Source organism: Lactuca serriola, chromosome 4 (genome assembly GCF_051521515.1).
Source record: "Lactuca serriola cultivar US96UC23 chromosome 4, Lser_US96UC23_V15, whole genome shotgun sequence".
Lineage (NCBI taxonomy): Eukaryota > Viridiplantae > Streptophyta > Magnoliopsida > Asterales > Asteraceae > Lactuca > Lactuca serriola.
Window position 1 is genome coordinate 154558328 of NC_136411.1, and position 16505 is coordinate 154574832.

At 42.4% G+C, this 16505-nt stretch overlaps 3 long non-coding RNA genes across 3 annotated transcripts in view; all 3 read right to left on the reverse strand.

Moving 5' to 3' along the window:
• Positions 1-297, reverse strand: part of LOC145100401 (uncharacterized) — a 106042-nt gene extending 105745 nt beyond the window's left edge. The window contains exon 1 of the long non-coding RNA XR_013705014.1: positions 63-297. This is a non-coding gene — a long non-coding RNA (uncharacterized LOC145100401). The remainder of the gene's footprint in view (positions 1-62) is intronic.
• Positions 298-6286: 5989 nt separating this feature from the next.
• LOC145100402 (uncharacterized) lies at positions 6287-7551 on the reverse strand. The gene is made up of 3 exons (XR_013705015.1): positions 7317-7551; positions 7045-7112; positions 6287-6406 (listed from the first exon to the last, which is right to left on the reverse strand). It is a non-coding gene; the product is annotated as an uncharacterized LOC145100402 (long non-coding RNA).
• Positions 7552-13540: 5989 nt separating this feature from the next.
• Positions 13541-14749, reverse strand: LOC145100403 (uncharacterized). The gene is made up of 3 exons (XR_013705016.1): positions 14571-14749; positions 14299-14366; positions 13541-13660 (listed from the first exon to the last, which is right to left on the reverse strand). It is a non-coding gene; the product is annotated as an uncharacterized LOC145100403 (long non-coding RNA).
• Positions 14750-16505: the final 1756 nt, after the last annotated feature.

The following is a 16505-nucleotide window of genomic DNA, read 5'->3' on the forward strand; positions in this document are numbered from 1 at the left end:
AATAACGTTACTATAATTAAATAAAAGCTATATTAAAAATAGCGTAGGCGTAGCTCACTTACAACGGGTTTTATAGAAAACCGGGCTTTGCTTGGAGCAGCGTTCCCGAGCCGAAAAGCTCTTCTTCTCGGAGCCTTCGAGCACTCCGGGGCTTCCGCCTCGTGCTAGGGAGGTTCCCTAGGCTTTTCGGGGGATTTCGGGGCTAGAGAGAGGTTCTAGAGAGAGAGAGAGAGAGTAAAGAGAAGAAAGAATGGGAAAGGTGTGAAGAAAATGAGGGTGGGAGAGGTGGTATTTATAGGGTGAAATGTGGCTGAACTTGGTGCCACATGTCACCATCTGGTGGCAAGCCTTGGGGAGAAAGCAATGGCCAAGATTGTGCCACATCACCCATTTTCGCACAGCACACTTCCGACTTCTAAAATCCGTAACTTTCACATACGACCTCCGTTTTTGACGTTCTTTATATCCACGCGTAGGTAATAATAAGATCTACAACTTTCATTTTGACACCGTCAGCCAATTCTCGATCGATCTTAAATTTAACAGTACAAGGAGATTATACTGTTAAACGTCTGCGTAAAATTAATAACTTCTACATACGGACTCTGTTTTTGTCTGTCTTTTTACCGTTGATTTCCTATTAATGAGATCTTCAACTCTCATTTACGTTGCGTAAGCCAAAAACCGCTCGAACTAAAATTCGAGTTTCAGGCCGTGCACTGCTAAGCCGAATCTTAGAAAAATCATAACTTCTTCATACGAAGTCAGATTTGGGCGTTCTTTTTATCGATGTTCTTAGTTTAACATATTCTACGACTTTTGTTTAGATTGATAAGGCTAAAAAGTCTTCTATCGTAAATTCACTATTTACGTCTTCCGGTGTCGTGCCGGTTTTGCCGTAAAACTTCGGCGGGCCATAACTTCTTCGTTATAGCTCGGATTTCGGCATTCTTTATATGTACGGAAACCTTGAGACGTATTCTACAACTTTATGTAGAGATATCAGGATTATCTCACACTTTGATTTTGAGGCTCATTTTTATTCTTTATTAATTATACATTTATAATTAAATAATAAACACATAAACACACATAATTCACATAATACTCAAATATTTTATATTTATTACTTCAAAAAGAGTTACAATAGTTGACCTAGACTATTACATTGACAAAAATGCTTAGCCCTGAAAACCCGGGCGTTACAATTCTCTCCCCCTTAGGATGATTCCGTCCCGGAATCATGCATCAGCAAACAGATGTGGATAGCGACTCATCATGTCATCCTCTGTTTCCCAAGTGAGATTCGGCCCATTCGAATGTTTCCATCGGACTAGCACCAAGTTGACCATCTTGCGTCGTAGCTTCTTAGTCTTACGGTCAATAATTGCCTCAGGCTCTTCGATCAGCCTTTTATTCTCATCCATCCTTAATTCCGAGATTGGAATTATGTCGGGAACATCTCCCATGAATTTCCTCAAATAACACACATGGAAGGTGTTATGAATACCATTGAGTTCTTCGGGCAATTCCAGCTTGTAAGCTTGGTTCCCAATCTTCTGAAGAACTTTGAACGGTCCAATAAACCTTGGACTCAACTTTCCTCGTTTCCCAAATCGTATAAGTCCCTTCCACGGTGAGACTTTAAGTAAAACGGAATCCCCAACTTCGAAGGTTATCGGTCGTCTTTTCTTGTCAGCATAGCTCTTCTGACGATCCTGAGCTGCTAACATTCTTTCCCTAATCACCTTCAATTTCTCAGCAGTCTCATGGACTATCTCGGGGCCCATAAACTGCTTCTCTCCGGCTTCAAGCCAACAAGACGGCGTACGACACTTCTGTCCATACAAGGCCTGATAAGGTGCCATCTTGATGCTCGAGTGAAAACTATTGTTGTAGGAAAATTCTACTAGAGGTAAGTGCTCGTCCCAATTCCCTTGGAATTCGAGGGTACATGCTCTCAGCATGTCTTCCAACGTCTGAATCGTTCTTTCACTCTGACCATCAGTTTGCGGATGGTAAGCAGTACTCAAACACAACTTTGTACCCAACTCCTCTTGTAGACTCCTCCAAAACCTTGACGTGAAACGACTATCACGATCTGACACAATCGTAAGAGGGACACCGTGAAGTCTTACAATTTCCTTCACGTAAGCGTTTGCGAGCTTATCCATAGACCACTTCTCGTTGGCGGCTATGAAGTGTGCACTCTTGGTGAAACGATCCACGACTACCCAAATCATGTCGTGTCCGTTCTTCGTTCTGGGCAGTTTAGTCACAAAATCCATGGTGATGTCTTCCCATTTACCCATGGGTACAGGTAAAGGTTCTAAACTCCCATACGGTTTCTGATGTTGTGCCTTAACCCTCGCGCATGTTACGCACTCGGCCACATACTTCGCAACATCGAGCTTCATCGTCGGCCACCAGTAGTAGGGTTTTAGGTCCCTATACATTTTAGTGCTACCGGGATGAATCGAGTACATGGTCTTGTGTGCTTCTTCCATTAGAAGATCTCTTATTCCTCCCATCTTAGGTACCCAGATTCGATCTTGGAATACCTTCAGTCCTCGACTGTTTGTACCGAACACTAACGTTTTTCCCAAACGTTCTTCCTTTCGGTCATTCTTTTCTAAGGCTTCTTCTTGAGCTTTCCTGATACTTTCCACAATCGTCGAGACGACTTCAATTCTTAACGCTCTTGGCCTTTTTCTTTCAAGATTGACTTTCCGACTGAGAGCATCAGCAACAATATTTGCTTTACCTGGGTGGTAAAGTATCTCACAGTCGTAGTCCTTGAGAAGCTCTAGCCAGCGTCGTTGCCTCATGTTCAACTCCTTCTGATTAAAGAGATACTGGAGACTCTTATGATCAGTGAAGAGCTTACACTTCGTGCCATAGAGGTAATGCCTCCATATCTTTAAGGCAAATACTACCGCTGCCAACTCCAGATCATGAGTGGGGTAGTTCTTTTCGTGCTCTTTCAATTGTCGAGATGCGTATGCTATCACCTTTTCTCTTTGGGTCAGAACACAACCCAACCCGACTCCAGATGCATCACTATAAACCGCGAAATCTTCAACTCCATCGGGTAGAGAAAGTATCGGTGCTTCACATAACTTCTTCTTTAGCTTCTCGAACGCCTCATCGTGTTTCTCACTCCATGTATACGTAGCTCCTTTATGGGTCAAAGCTGTTAATGGAGCAGCTATCGAAGAAAAGCCTTGGATAAATCGTCGGTAATATCCGGCTAATCCTAGAAAGCTTCGAACCTCCGTGGGACTCTTCGGACGTTCCCACTTCATTACAGCCTCGATCTTGGCGGGGTCAACCATTATTCCTTCTTGGTTAACAATATGACCCAAGAATTGGACTTCCCGTATCCAGAAGTCGCATTTGGAGAACTTCGCAAAAAGCTTCTCCTTCTTTAACACCTCCAACACTTCTCGTAGATGCTTGCCATGCTCCTCCTGGCTTTTCGAGTAAATAAGAATGTCGTCGATGAACACTATCACAGATTTATCGAGGAATGGTTTACAGACCCTATTCATCAAATCCATGAATGCTGCGGGAGCATTGGTTAGTCCGAATGACATAACCAAGAACTCGTAGTGTCCATATCTTGTTCTGAATGCAGTCTTCTCAATATCCTGCTCTCTCACCTTCAGCTGATGATATCCTGACCTAAGATCGATCTTTGAGAAGTAGCTCGAACCTTGCAGCTGATCGAATAGGTCATCAATCCTCGGCAATGGATACTTGTTCTTCACCGTTGCCTTATTCAGCTCTCGGTAGTCTATGCACATCCTCATGCTTCCGTCCTTCTTCTTCACGAATAACACCGGAGCTCCCCAGGGTGATGAATTAGGTCGAATGAATCCGCTGTCCAACAACTCCTGAAGTTGTGTCATGAGCTCCTTCATCTCCGTCGGTGCTAATCGGTAAGGTGGCTTTGCTATCGGTGTTGTTCCTGGTAACAAGTCTATACGAAACTCCACTTGTCTATCAGGTGGTAATCCGGGAAGATCTTCGGGAAAGACTTCCGGATAATCGCACACAACCGGTATATTCTGCACCTCTTTCTTTTCTTTCTTAGCATCGATTACGAATGCCAAGTATGATGCACATCCTTTGGACAAACATTTCCTGGCTTTCATCAGGGAGATGATTCCAGAAGTTACTCTGCGTTTGTCCCCGTACACCATAAATGATTCCTTTCCGGGTGGGTTTATCCTAACTATCTTCTTTTGGCATAATATCTCGGCATCGTTGGCGCTAAGCCAATCCATACCCAAAACGATGTCGAAACCGTTTAACTCTATGGGTAATAGCTCTTCGTGGAATTCGTTTCCGTTTAGGTCAATGACGATGTTCCTAATACGATTACTAACAGGTACGAATTTGCCACTGGCAACTTCTACAATCAGGGCATTATCTAGTTTTTCTACAGGCAATGCTAATTTCCCACCAAATTTATGCGACACAAAGGAGTAGTTGGCTCCGGAATCAAATAGTATATTTGCAGGCAAACCATTTACAAGAAAGGTACCTGAAGCGACGTCTGCTGCCTCCTTTGCAGCCTCGAGCGTCATCTGGAAGGCTCTCGCCTTCGGCTTTGGTGGTATGTTGGGCCTTCCCGCATCTTTCTTCCTTGGGCAATCCTTAGCAATATGCCCTTCTTCACGACACTCGTAGCACACCTTCTTGTTGGTGGTGCACTCATTGGCATAGTGCCCTGTTTTCCCACACTTGTAGCAGGTTACTTCATCGCCACATTTTCCCGAGTGCTTCTTCTTGCACTTCTCGCACCATTTAAATTCGTTTCCTCCCCCGAATTTTTTTTGAACCGAACTTGCTCTTCTTTTTGTTGGGTTTAGCAGACCCTTCAAATTTCCTCTTCTCGCCAACCTCGATTTTGCTGGCAGCTCTTCCCTTAATCATGTCCTCCACAGACTTGGCAGCCCAGATAGCTGCCTCCAAAGTAGGTGCCTGACGTACTGGCACCGCGTACTCCCATGGAAGTCCCTTTGCGTACTTATCAATTTTCGTCAGCTCATCCGGAACAAGACGCAAGGCAAACTCCATCTTTTCTGTGAAGTTGTTCGTGTATTCATCGATTGACATGCTTCCCTTCTTCAAGGTTAGAAACTGGTTCTCTAACTCTAACAGGTTTTGAGCCGAGCAGTATTTTCGTTTGAATTGCACCAGAAATTCTGCCCATGTCAGTTGCAGGGGCTTGTTGGGGCTTAAAGTCTTCCCCAAGGTATTCCACCAACGTACAGCGCCTCCTCGAAACTGACGTACTGCAAATGTGGTCTGTAGCTTTCCTCTGCAACCGCATGTCATGAAAGCTAACTCCATCTCCGAGATCCAATCCATGACTCCGATTGGATCTTCCTTTCCCGTGAAAGTCGATGGCTTGCAAGTCTGAAAATCCTTGTACTTGCATCCATTTCTCTCGAATCCGTCATCTTGGTTATTTTCTTGAACTATTGGTTGGTTGACTTGACCAACAGTTCCACTGTAGTCTCCTTCCTCAGTCTGCCCTTCGTTCAACTCGGGCTGTTCGATCCGAATAGTGCCTTCCTCTCGATTTTGCTGGAGCAAACGTCTAGTTTCCTCCATTTGACGATCCAACATAGCCTGGATCATCGCTTGCACTCCGGCCATCGTGACTGGCTCAGGTGCAACATGTATTTGTTGAACCACTGGGGGTTGGTTCCTATCTCCATTCGCGTTCACGTTTCCGCTACGAGTCCTTGCCATCTTGATCTATACACCGAATAAGGTGAATTTAGATCTTTATTTAGGATAGACGTTTAAATCGTCCTTATCACTCCGAAACGTTTACATGTTAGTTCTAATATCGTAGTCGTACGTTTAGAATCCTAAACACATAAAGTTTCCAGATCCGGTCGGCAACAGACCATAGATCCGAACAATTAACAGCATATTATGCACAAAGCATTTAGCACATAAAAGCATTTTAGGCACAATTCCTAAAATAGGCTAGTGCTCACACCTCACAATCATCGCTTAGCATTCTAAGTTTAAGTCTAGAAATCCTACAAATTCCTAGTTCGCTTAAACTAATGCTCTGATACCAACTGTGACATCCCCAAAATCACGGCCAGAAAAGACCGGTTTGTTTATGCTTTGTTTAAAAATCAGAGTAACATTTTAAATAAAAGTGTTGCGGAATTTGTCCCAAAACAATAATATGATAAAGATTTATCAAAAGCATTTCCATAGAAATGTATTTCATTAAAAGACTTGGGATGTCATGTTCGTACAGATCAAAAGCATAAACAGTACAATATAAGCCTTACTACATTATTTCATATCTACAGGCCTATATCCGTAATCCCTCGTCCAAAACATCACATCTACGCTCATGCGCCACTACCTGTAATACATAAAACTGAGTGGGTCAGGCTTGGGAGCCTGGTGAGCACATAGGGTTTTCAACCCACAATAAATAGTTTATTAATTTCATCAATCAACAATAACCCGATTACCCGTTCCCGTTATCCTCACTTTACGTCCCTAAACACCTATCATAAGGGACCTAGCCTAAGGATCATCATCGGGACGGACACTACTACTAAGGGGATTCCTCAGCAATAAATGTCCTAATAGGCAACCATGTGGGGGATGGAGTACATCTGGTGAGCACACAGTTCAAATAAACACACAGTTCAAATAAACACCTACAGGTTGCGAGCCTGCTAGTGTTCCACTGGACTGTCTAAAATAGTCCGTGGTCGTCATCTATACTCCGCTAGATGACTGGATCATCAATAACATCTATAACGAGGCCTCTCATTATTTTATTTTGTCATACAGCAACTATTACATCTACCCATGTTTTACCCAACACATTTTGTAGATATAAAATACATATATAGTTTAAATCTTTGAAAACATGTATAAAACGTTCATCCAGCATAGATAGCAAGTATTCAGATAATATGCACAAATAGCACGTAATTTATATTAAATACTTCATATCTATGTGTAAGTTGAAAGTAAATATGCACTCACCTGAAAAGGTGGTGATTCCGAACTCAGACAGCGCTTCGCTTCTTAAAAAGAATTTTCTTCGACGAAACCTAGTATTATTACCACTAGAGTTTAGTTTATTATTCGTCGAGACTAATTAATAGTCTAGCTATTATTATTATTATCATATAAGCGTCAAAAAAATACTTATATAACCCATAATAATAGCCCAAGTATTTATTATAAGTTCCTAATAACGTTACTATAATTAAATAAAAGCTATATTAAAAATAGCGTAGGCGTAGCTCACTTACAACGGGTTTTATAGAAAACCGGGCTTTGCTTGGAGCAGCGTTCCCGAGCCGAAAAGCTCTTCTTCTCGGAGCCTTCGAGCACTCCGGGGCTTCCGCCTCGTGCTAGGGAGGTTCCCTAGGCTTTTCGGGGGATTTCGGGGCTAGAGAGAGGTTCTAGAGAGAGAGAGAGAGAGTAAAGAGAAGAAAGAATGGGAAAGGTGTGAAGAAAATGAGGGTGGGAGAGGTGGTATTTATAGGGTGAAATGTGGCTGAACTTGGTGCCACATGTCACCATCTGGTGGCAAGCCTTGGGGAGAAAGCAATGGCCAAGATTGTGCCACATCACCCATTTTCGCACAGCACACTTCCGACTTCTAAAATCCGTAACTTTCACATACGACCTCCGTTTTTGACGTTCTTTATATCCACGCGTAGGTAATAATAAGATCTACAACTTTCATTTTGACACCGTCAGCCAATTCTCGATCGATCTTAAATTTAACAGTACAAGGAGATTATACTGTTAAACGTCTGCGTAAAATTAATAACTTCTACATACGGACTCTGTTTTTGTCTGTCTTTTTACCGTTGATTTCCTATTAATGAGATCTTCAACTCTCATTTACGTTGCGTAAGCCAAAAACCGCTCGAACTAAAATTCGAGTTTCAGGCCGTGCACTGCTAAGCCGAATCTTAGAAAAATCATAACTTCTTCATACGAAGTCAGATTTGGGCGTTCTTTTTATCGATGTTCTTAGTTTAACATATTCTACGACTTTTGTTTAGATTGATAAGGCTAAAAAGTCTTCTATCGTAAATTCACTATTTACGTCTTCCGGTGTCGTGCCGGTTTTGCCGTAAAACTTCGGCGGGCCATAACTTCTTCGTTATAGCTCGGATTTCGGCATTCTTTATATGTACGGAAACCTTGAGACGTATTCTACAACTTTATGTAGAGATATCAGGATTATCTCACACTTTGATTTTGAGGCTCATTTTTATTCTTTATTAATTATACATTTATAATTAAATAATAAACACATAAACACACATAATTCACATAATACTCAAATATTTTATATTTATTACTTCAAAAAGAGTTACAATAGTTGACCTAGACTATTACATTGACAAAAATGCTTAGCCCTGAAAACCCGGGCGTTACAATTCTCTCCCCCTTAGGATGATTCCGTCCCGGAATCATGCATCAGCAAACAGATGTGGATAGCGACTCATCATGTCATCCTCTGTTTCCCAAGTGAGATTCGGCCCATTCGAATGTTTCCATCGGACTAGCACCAAGTTGACCATCTTGCGTCGTAGCTTCTTAGTCTTACGGTCAATAATTGCCTCAGGCTCTTCGATCAGCCTTTTATTCTCATCCATCCTTAATTCCGAGATTGGAATTATGTCGGGAACATCTCCCATGAATTTCCTCAAATAACACACATGGAAGGTGTTATGAATACCATTGAGTTCTTCGGGCAATTCCAGCTTGTAAGCTTGGTTCCCAATCTTCTGAAGAACTTTGAACGGTCCAATAAACCTTGGACTCAACTTTCCTCGTTTCCCAAATCGTATAAGTCCCTTCCACGGTGAGACTTTAAGTAAAACGGAATCCCCAACTTCGAAGGTTATCGGTCGTCTTTTCTTGTCAGCATAGCTCTTCTGACGATCCTGAGCTGCTAACATTCTTTCCCTAATCACCTTCAATTTCTCAGCAGTCTCATGGACTATCTCGGGGCCCATAAACTGCTTCTCTCCGGCTTCAAGCCAACAAGACGGCGTACGACACTTCTGTCCATACAAGGCCTGATAAGGTGCCATCTTGATGCTCGAGTGAAAACTATTGTTGTAGGAAAATTCTACTAGAGGTAAGTGCTCGTCCCAATTCCCTTGGAATTCGAGGGTACATGCTCTCAGCATGTCTTCCAACGTCTGAATCGTTCTTTCACTCTGACCATCAGTTTGCGGATGGTAAGCAGTACTCAAACACAACTTTGTACCCAACTCCTCTTGTAGACTCCTCCAAAACCTTGACGTGAAACGACTATCACGATCTGACACAATCGTAAGAGGGACACCGTGAAGTCTTACAATTTCCTTCACGTAAGCGTTTGCGAGCTTATCCATAGACCACTTCTCGTTGGAGGCTATGAAGTGTGCACTCTTGGTGAAACGATCCACGACTACCCAAATCATGTCGTGTCCGTTCTTCGTTCTGGGCAGTTTAGTCACAAAATCCATGGTGATGTCTTCCCATTTACCCATGGGTACAGGTAAAGGTTCTAAACTCCCATACGGTTTCTGATGTTGTGCCTTAACCCTCGCGCATGTTACGCACTCGGCCACATACTTCGCAACATCGAGCTTCATCGTCGGCCACCAGTAGTAGGGTTTTAGGTCCCTATACATTTTAGTGCTACCGGGATGAATCGAGTACATGGTCTTGTGTGCTTCTTCCATTAGAAGATCTCTTATTCCTCCCATCTTAGGTACCCAGATTCGATCTTGGAATACCTTCAGTCCTCGACTGTTTGTACCGAACACTAACGTTTTTCCCAAACGTTCTTCCTTTCGGTCATTCTTTTCTAAGGCTTCTTCTTGAGCTTTCCTGATACTTTCCACAATCGTCGAGACGACTTCAATTCTTAACGCTCTTGGCCTTTTTCTTTCAAGATTGACTTTCCGACTGAGAGCATCAGCAACAATATTTGCTTTACCTGGGTGGTAAAGTATCTCACAGTCGTAGTCCTTGAGAAGCTCTAGCCAGCGTCGTTGCCTCATGTTCAACTCCTTCTGATTAAAGAGATACTGGAGACTCTTATGATCAGTGAAGAGCTTACACTTCGTGCCATAGAGGTAATGCCTCCATATCTTTAAGGCAAATACTACCGCTGCCAACTCCAGATCATGAGTGGGGTAGTTCTTTTCGTGCTCTTTCAATTGTCGAGATGCGTATGCTATCACCTTTTCTCTTTGGGTCAGAACACAACCCAACCCGACTCCAGATGCATCACTATAAACCGCGAAATCTTCAACTCCATCGGGTAGAGAAAGTATCGGTGCTTCACATAACTTCTTCTTTAGCTTCTCGAACGCCTCATCGTGTTTCTCACTCCATGTATACGTAGCTCCTTTATGGGTCAAAGCTGTTAATGGAGCAGCTATCGAAGAAAAGCCTTGGATAAATCGTCGGTAATATCCGGCTAATCCTAGAAAGCTTCGAACCTCCGTGGGACTCTTCGGACGTTCCCACTTCATTACAGCCTCGATCTTGGCGGGGTCAACCATTATTCCTTCTTGGTTAACAATATGACCCAAGAATTGGACTTCCCGTATCCAGAAGTCGCATTTGGAGAACTTCGCAAAAAGCTTCTCCTTCTTTAACACCTCCAACACTTCTCGTAGATGCTTGCCATGCTCCTCCTGGCTTTTCGAGTAAATAAGAATGTCGTCGATGAACACTATCACAGATTTATCGAGGAATGGTTTACAGACCCTATTCATCAAATCCATGAATGCTGCGGGAGCATTGGTTAGTCCGAATGACATAACCAAGAACTCGTAGTGTCCATATCTTGTTCTGAATGCAGTCTTCTCAATATCCTGCTCTCTCACCTTCAGCTGATGATATCCTGACCTAAGATCGATCTTTGAGAAGTAGCTCGAACCTTGCAGCTGATCGAATAGGTCATCAATCCTCGGCAATGGATACTTGTTCTTCACCGTTGCCTTATTCAGCTCTCGGTAGTCTATGCACATCCTCATGCTTCCGTCCTTCTTCTTCACGAATAACACCGGAGCTCCCCAGGGTGATGAATTAGGTCGAATGAATCCGCTGTCCAACAACTCCTGAAGTTGTGTCATGAGCTCCTTCATCTCCGTCAGTGCTAATCGGTAAGGTGGCTTTGCTATCGGTGTTGTTCCTGGTAACAAGTCTATACGAAACTCCACTTGTCTATCAGGTGGTAATCCGGGAAGATCTTCGGGAAAGACTTCCGGATAATCGCACACAACCGGTATATTCTGCACCTCTTTCTTTTCTTTCTTAGCATCGATTACGAATGCCAAGTATGATGCACATCCTTTGGACAAACATTTCCTGGCTTTCATCAGGGAGATGATTCCAGAAGTTACTCTGCGTTTGTCCCCGTACACCATAAATGATTCCTTTCCGGGTGGGTTTATCCTAACTATCTTCTTTTGGCATAATATCTCGGCATCGTTGGCGCTAAGCCAATCCATACCCAAAACGATGTCGAAACCGTTTAACTCTATGGGTAATAGCTCTTCGTGGAATTCGTTTCCGTTTAGGTCAATGACGATGTTCCTAATACGATTACTAACAGGTACGAATTTGCCACTGGCAACTTCTACAATCAGGGCATTATCTAGTTTTTCTACAGGCAATGCTAATTTCCCACCAAATTTATGCGACACAAAGGAGTAGTTGGCTCCGGAATCAAATAGTATATTTGCAGGCAAACCATTTACAAGAAAGGTACCTGAAGCGACGTCTGCTGCCTCCTTTGCAGCCTCGAGCGTCATCTGGAAGGCTCTCGCCTTCGGCTTTGGTGGTATGTTGGGCCTTCCCGCATCTTTCTTCCTTGGGCAATCCTTAGCAATATGCCCTTCTTCACGACACTCGTAGCACACCTTCTTGTTGGTGGTGCACTCATTGGCATAGTGCCCTGTTTTCCCACACTTGTAGCAGGTTACTTCATCGCCACATTTTCCCGAGTGCTTCTTCTTGCACTTCTCGCACCATTTAAATTCGTTTCCTCCCCCGAATTTTTTTTGAACCGAACTTGCTCTTCTTTTTGTTGGGTTTAGCAGACCCTTCAAATTTCCTCTTCTCGCCAACCTCGATTTTGCTGGCAGCTCTTCCCTTAATCATGTCCTCCACAGACTTGGCAGCCCAGATAGCTGCCTCCAAAGTAGGTGCCTGACGTACTGGCACCGCGTACTCCCATGGAAGTCCCTTTGCGTACTTATCAATTTTCGTCAGCTCATCCGGAACAAGACGCAAGGCAAACTCCATCTTTTCTGTGAAGTTGTTCGTGTATTCATCGATTGACATGCTTCCCTTCTTCAAGGTTAGAAACTGGTTCTCTAACTCTAACAGGTTTTGAGCCGAGCAGTATTTTCGTTTGAATTGCACCAGAAATTCTGCCCATGTCAGTTGCAGGGGCTTGTTGGGGCTTAAAGTCTTCCCCAAGGTATTCCACCAACGTACAGCGCCTCCTCGAAACTGACGTACTGCAAATGTGGTCTGTAGCTTTCCTCTGCAACCGCATGTCATGAAAGCTAACTCCATCTCCGAGATCCAATCCATGACTCCGATTGGATCTTCCTTTCCCGTGAAAGTCGATGGCTTGCAAGTCTGAAAATCCTTGTACTTGCATCCATTTCTCTCGAATCCGTCATCTTGGTTATTTTCTTGAACTATTGGTTGGTTGACTTGACCAACAGTTCCACTGTAGTCTCCTTCCTCAGTCTGCCCTTCGTTCAACTCGGGCTGTTCGATCCGAATAGTGCCTTCCTCTCGATTTTGCTGGAGCAAACGTCTAGTTTCCTCCATTTGACGATCCAACATAGCCTGGATCATCGCTTGCACTCCGGCCATCGTGACTGGCTCAGGTGCAACATGTATTTGTTGAACCACTGGGGGTTGGTTCCTATCTCCATTCGCGTTCACGTTTCCGCTACGAGTCCTTGCCATCTTGATCTATACACCGAATAAGGTGAATTTAGATCTTTATTTAGGATAGACGTTTAAATCGTCCTTATCACTCCGAAACGTTTACATGTTAGTTCTAATATCGTAGTCGTACGTTTAGAATCCTAAACACATAAAGTTTCCAGATCCGGTCGGCAACAGACCATAGATCCGAACAATTAACAGCATATTATGCACAAAGCATTTAGCACATAAAAGCATTTTAGGCACAATTCCTAAAATAGGCTAGTGCTCACACCTCACAATCATCGCTTAGCATTCTAAGTTTAAGTCTAGAAATCCTACAAATTCCTAGTTCGCTTAAACTAATGCTCTGATACCAACTGTGACATCCCCAAAATCACGGCCAGAAAAGACCGGTTTGTTTATGCTTTGTTTAAAAATCAGAGTAACATTTTAAATAAAAGTGTTGCGGAATTTGTCCCAAAACAATAATATGATAAAGATTTATCAAAAGCATTTCCATAGAAATGTATTTCATTAAAAGACTTGGGATGTCATGTTCGTACAGATCAAAAGCATAAACAGTACAATATAAGCCTTACTACATTATTTCATATCTACAGGCCTATATCCGTAATCCCTCGTCCAAAACATCACATCTACGCTCATGCGCCACTACCTGTAATACATAAAACTGAGTGGGTCAGGCTTGGGAGCCTGGTGAGCACATAGGGTTTTCAACCCACAATAAATAGTTTATTAATTTCATCAATCAACAATAACCCGATTACCCGTTCCCGTTATCCTCACTTTACGTCCCTAAACACCTATCATAAGGGACCTAGCCTAAGGATCATCATCGGGACGGACACTACTACTAAGGGGATTCCTCAGCAATAAATGTCCTAATAGGCAACCATGTGGGGGATGGAGTACATCTGGTGAGCACACAGTTCAAATAAACACACAGTTCAAATAAACACCTACAGGTTGCGAGCCTGCTAGTGTTCCACTGGACTGTCTAAAATAGTCCGTGGTCGTCATCTATACTCCGCTAGATGACTGGATCATCAATAACATCTATAACGAGGCCTCTCATTATTTTATTTTGTCATACAGCAACTATTACATCTACCCATGTTTTACCCAACACATTTTGTAGATATAAAATACATATATAGTTTAAATCTTTGAAAACATGTATAAAACGTTCATCCAGCATAGATAGCAAGTATTCAGATAATATGCACAAATAGCACGTAATTTATATTAAATACTTCATATCTATGTGTAAGTTGAAAGTAAATATGCACTCACCTGAAAAGGTGGTGATTCCGAACTCAGACAGCGCTTCGCTTCTTAAAAAGAATTTTCTTCGACGAAACCTAGTATTATTACCACTAGAGTTTAGTTTATTATTCGTCGAGACTAATTAATAGTCTAGCTATTATTATTATTATCATATAAGCGTCAAAAAAATACTTATATAACCCATAATAATAGCCCAAGTATTTATTATAAGTTCCTAATAACGTTACTATAATTAAATAAAAGCTATATTAAAAATAGCGTAGGCGTAGCTCACTTACAACGGGTTTTATAGAAAACCGGGCTTTGCTTGGAGCAGCGTTCCCGAGCCGAAAAGCTCTTCTTCTCGGAGCCTTCGAGCACTCCGGGGCTTCCGCCTCGTGCTAGGGAGGTTCCCTAGGCTTTTCGGGGGATTTCGGGGCTAGAGAGAGGTTCTAGAGAGAGAGAGAGAGTAAAGAGAAGAAAGAATGGGAAAGGTGTGAAGAAAATGAGGGTGGGAGAGGTGGTATTTATAGGGTGAAATGTGGCTGAACTTGGTGCCACATGTCACCATCTGGTGGCAAGCCTTGGGGAGAAAGCAATGGCCAAGATTGTGCCACATCACCCATTTTCGCACAGCACACTTCCGACTTCTAAAATCCGTAACTTTCACATACGACCTCCGTTTTTGACGTTCTTTATATCCACGCGTAGGTAATAATAAGATCTACAACTTTCATTTTGACACCGTCAGCCAATTCTCGATCGATCTTAAATTTAACAGTACAAGGAGATTATACTGTTAAACGTCTGCGTAAAATTAATAACTTCTACATACGGACTCTGTTTTTGTCTGTCTTTTTACCGTTGATTTCCTATTAATGAGATCTTCAACTCTCATTTACGTTGCGTAAGCCAAAAACCGCTCGAACTAAAATTTGAGTTTCAGGCCGTGCACTGCTAAGCCGAATCTTAGAAAAATCATAACTTCTTCATACGAAGTCAGATTTGGGCGTTCTTTTTATCGATGTTCTTAGTTTAACATATTCTACGACTTTTGTTTAGATTGATAAGGCTAAAAAGTCTTCTATCGTAAATTCACTATTTACGTCTTCCGGTGTCGTGTCGGTTTTGCCGTAAAACTTCGGCGGGCCATAACTTCTTCGTTATAGCTCGGATTTCGGCATTCTTTATATGTACGGAAACCTTGAGACGTATTCTACAACTTTATGTAGAGATATCAGGATTATCTCACACTTTGATTTTGACGCTCATTTTTATTCTTTATTAATTATACATTTATAATTAAATAATAAACACATAAACACACATAATTCACATAATACTCAAATATTTTATATTTATTACTTCAAAAAGAGTTACAATAGTTGACCTAGACTATTACATTGACAAAAATGCTTAGCCCTGAAAACCCGGGCGTTACATCAACGGACTGAATCTGTGTAGTAGGTAGGCTAGGGTAGCCTTTATTAGTTAGACTCTTCGATGGAGTCTCGATGTGACTAGGCGTGAGATTGTCAATCGCAGCGGACGGTTAGGGATTCTACACCCTAGCCTAGTAGAAGGCCACCATTGAATCAGAATACATCAAATATAATGAATATGTGAATCCTTGGATAGTGGTATGTGAGTTATGTATTAGGTTGGCACTTAGGGGTGAGACTTGCGATGGGAGTCACCCTTGTTTTCAAATGAAAGGTCTTTTCGGTAGCATTGAATGACTAGGGATTCTGTTTTCCAGCGGTATTAGCAAGATAATTCAGGGTCAAAAGGGTTTCGTTCGGTTGTGTTGTGAAGTGTAGTCGTATTGGTTGTGTTTCATAATGGTTTTGAATGTCGGGAAATCAGACAAGGTATTGGATTTCAGGATTTTGGGCAGAGTAGTGATGGTTTTTCTTCAGTGGTTAAAGTTAGTGGGGCAAGGATTCGTTTATCGCCAGGGTATGTAAATCCTGCTAAGGTTGGGTTCGATTGTAGTTTTGGAAGGTCGTTGTATGTATGAGTCAACTTCTCAGTTCGTATCGGGGTTACGGAAGAATTGTCCAGGTTCTCTGGCGTATCTGGAAGGTAGTAAGGAGTGATTTCGAGGACGAAATCTAATTTATGTGAGGCATAGCGGCTCACAACGTGAGAACTGATGCGGCCCAATCTCATGATCATTTAGGGTTTTCTTCATATTTAATCCCCTCTAAACCTATTTTAGCGTTCATTATCAG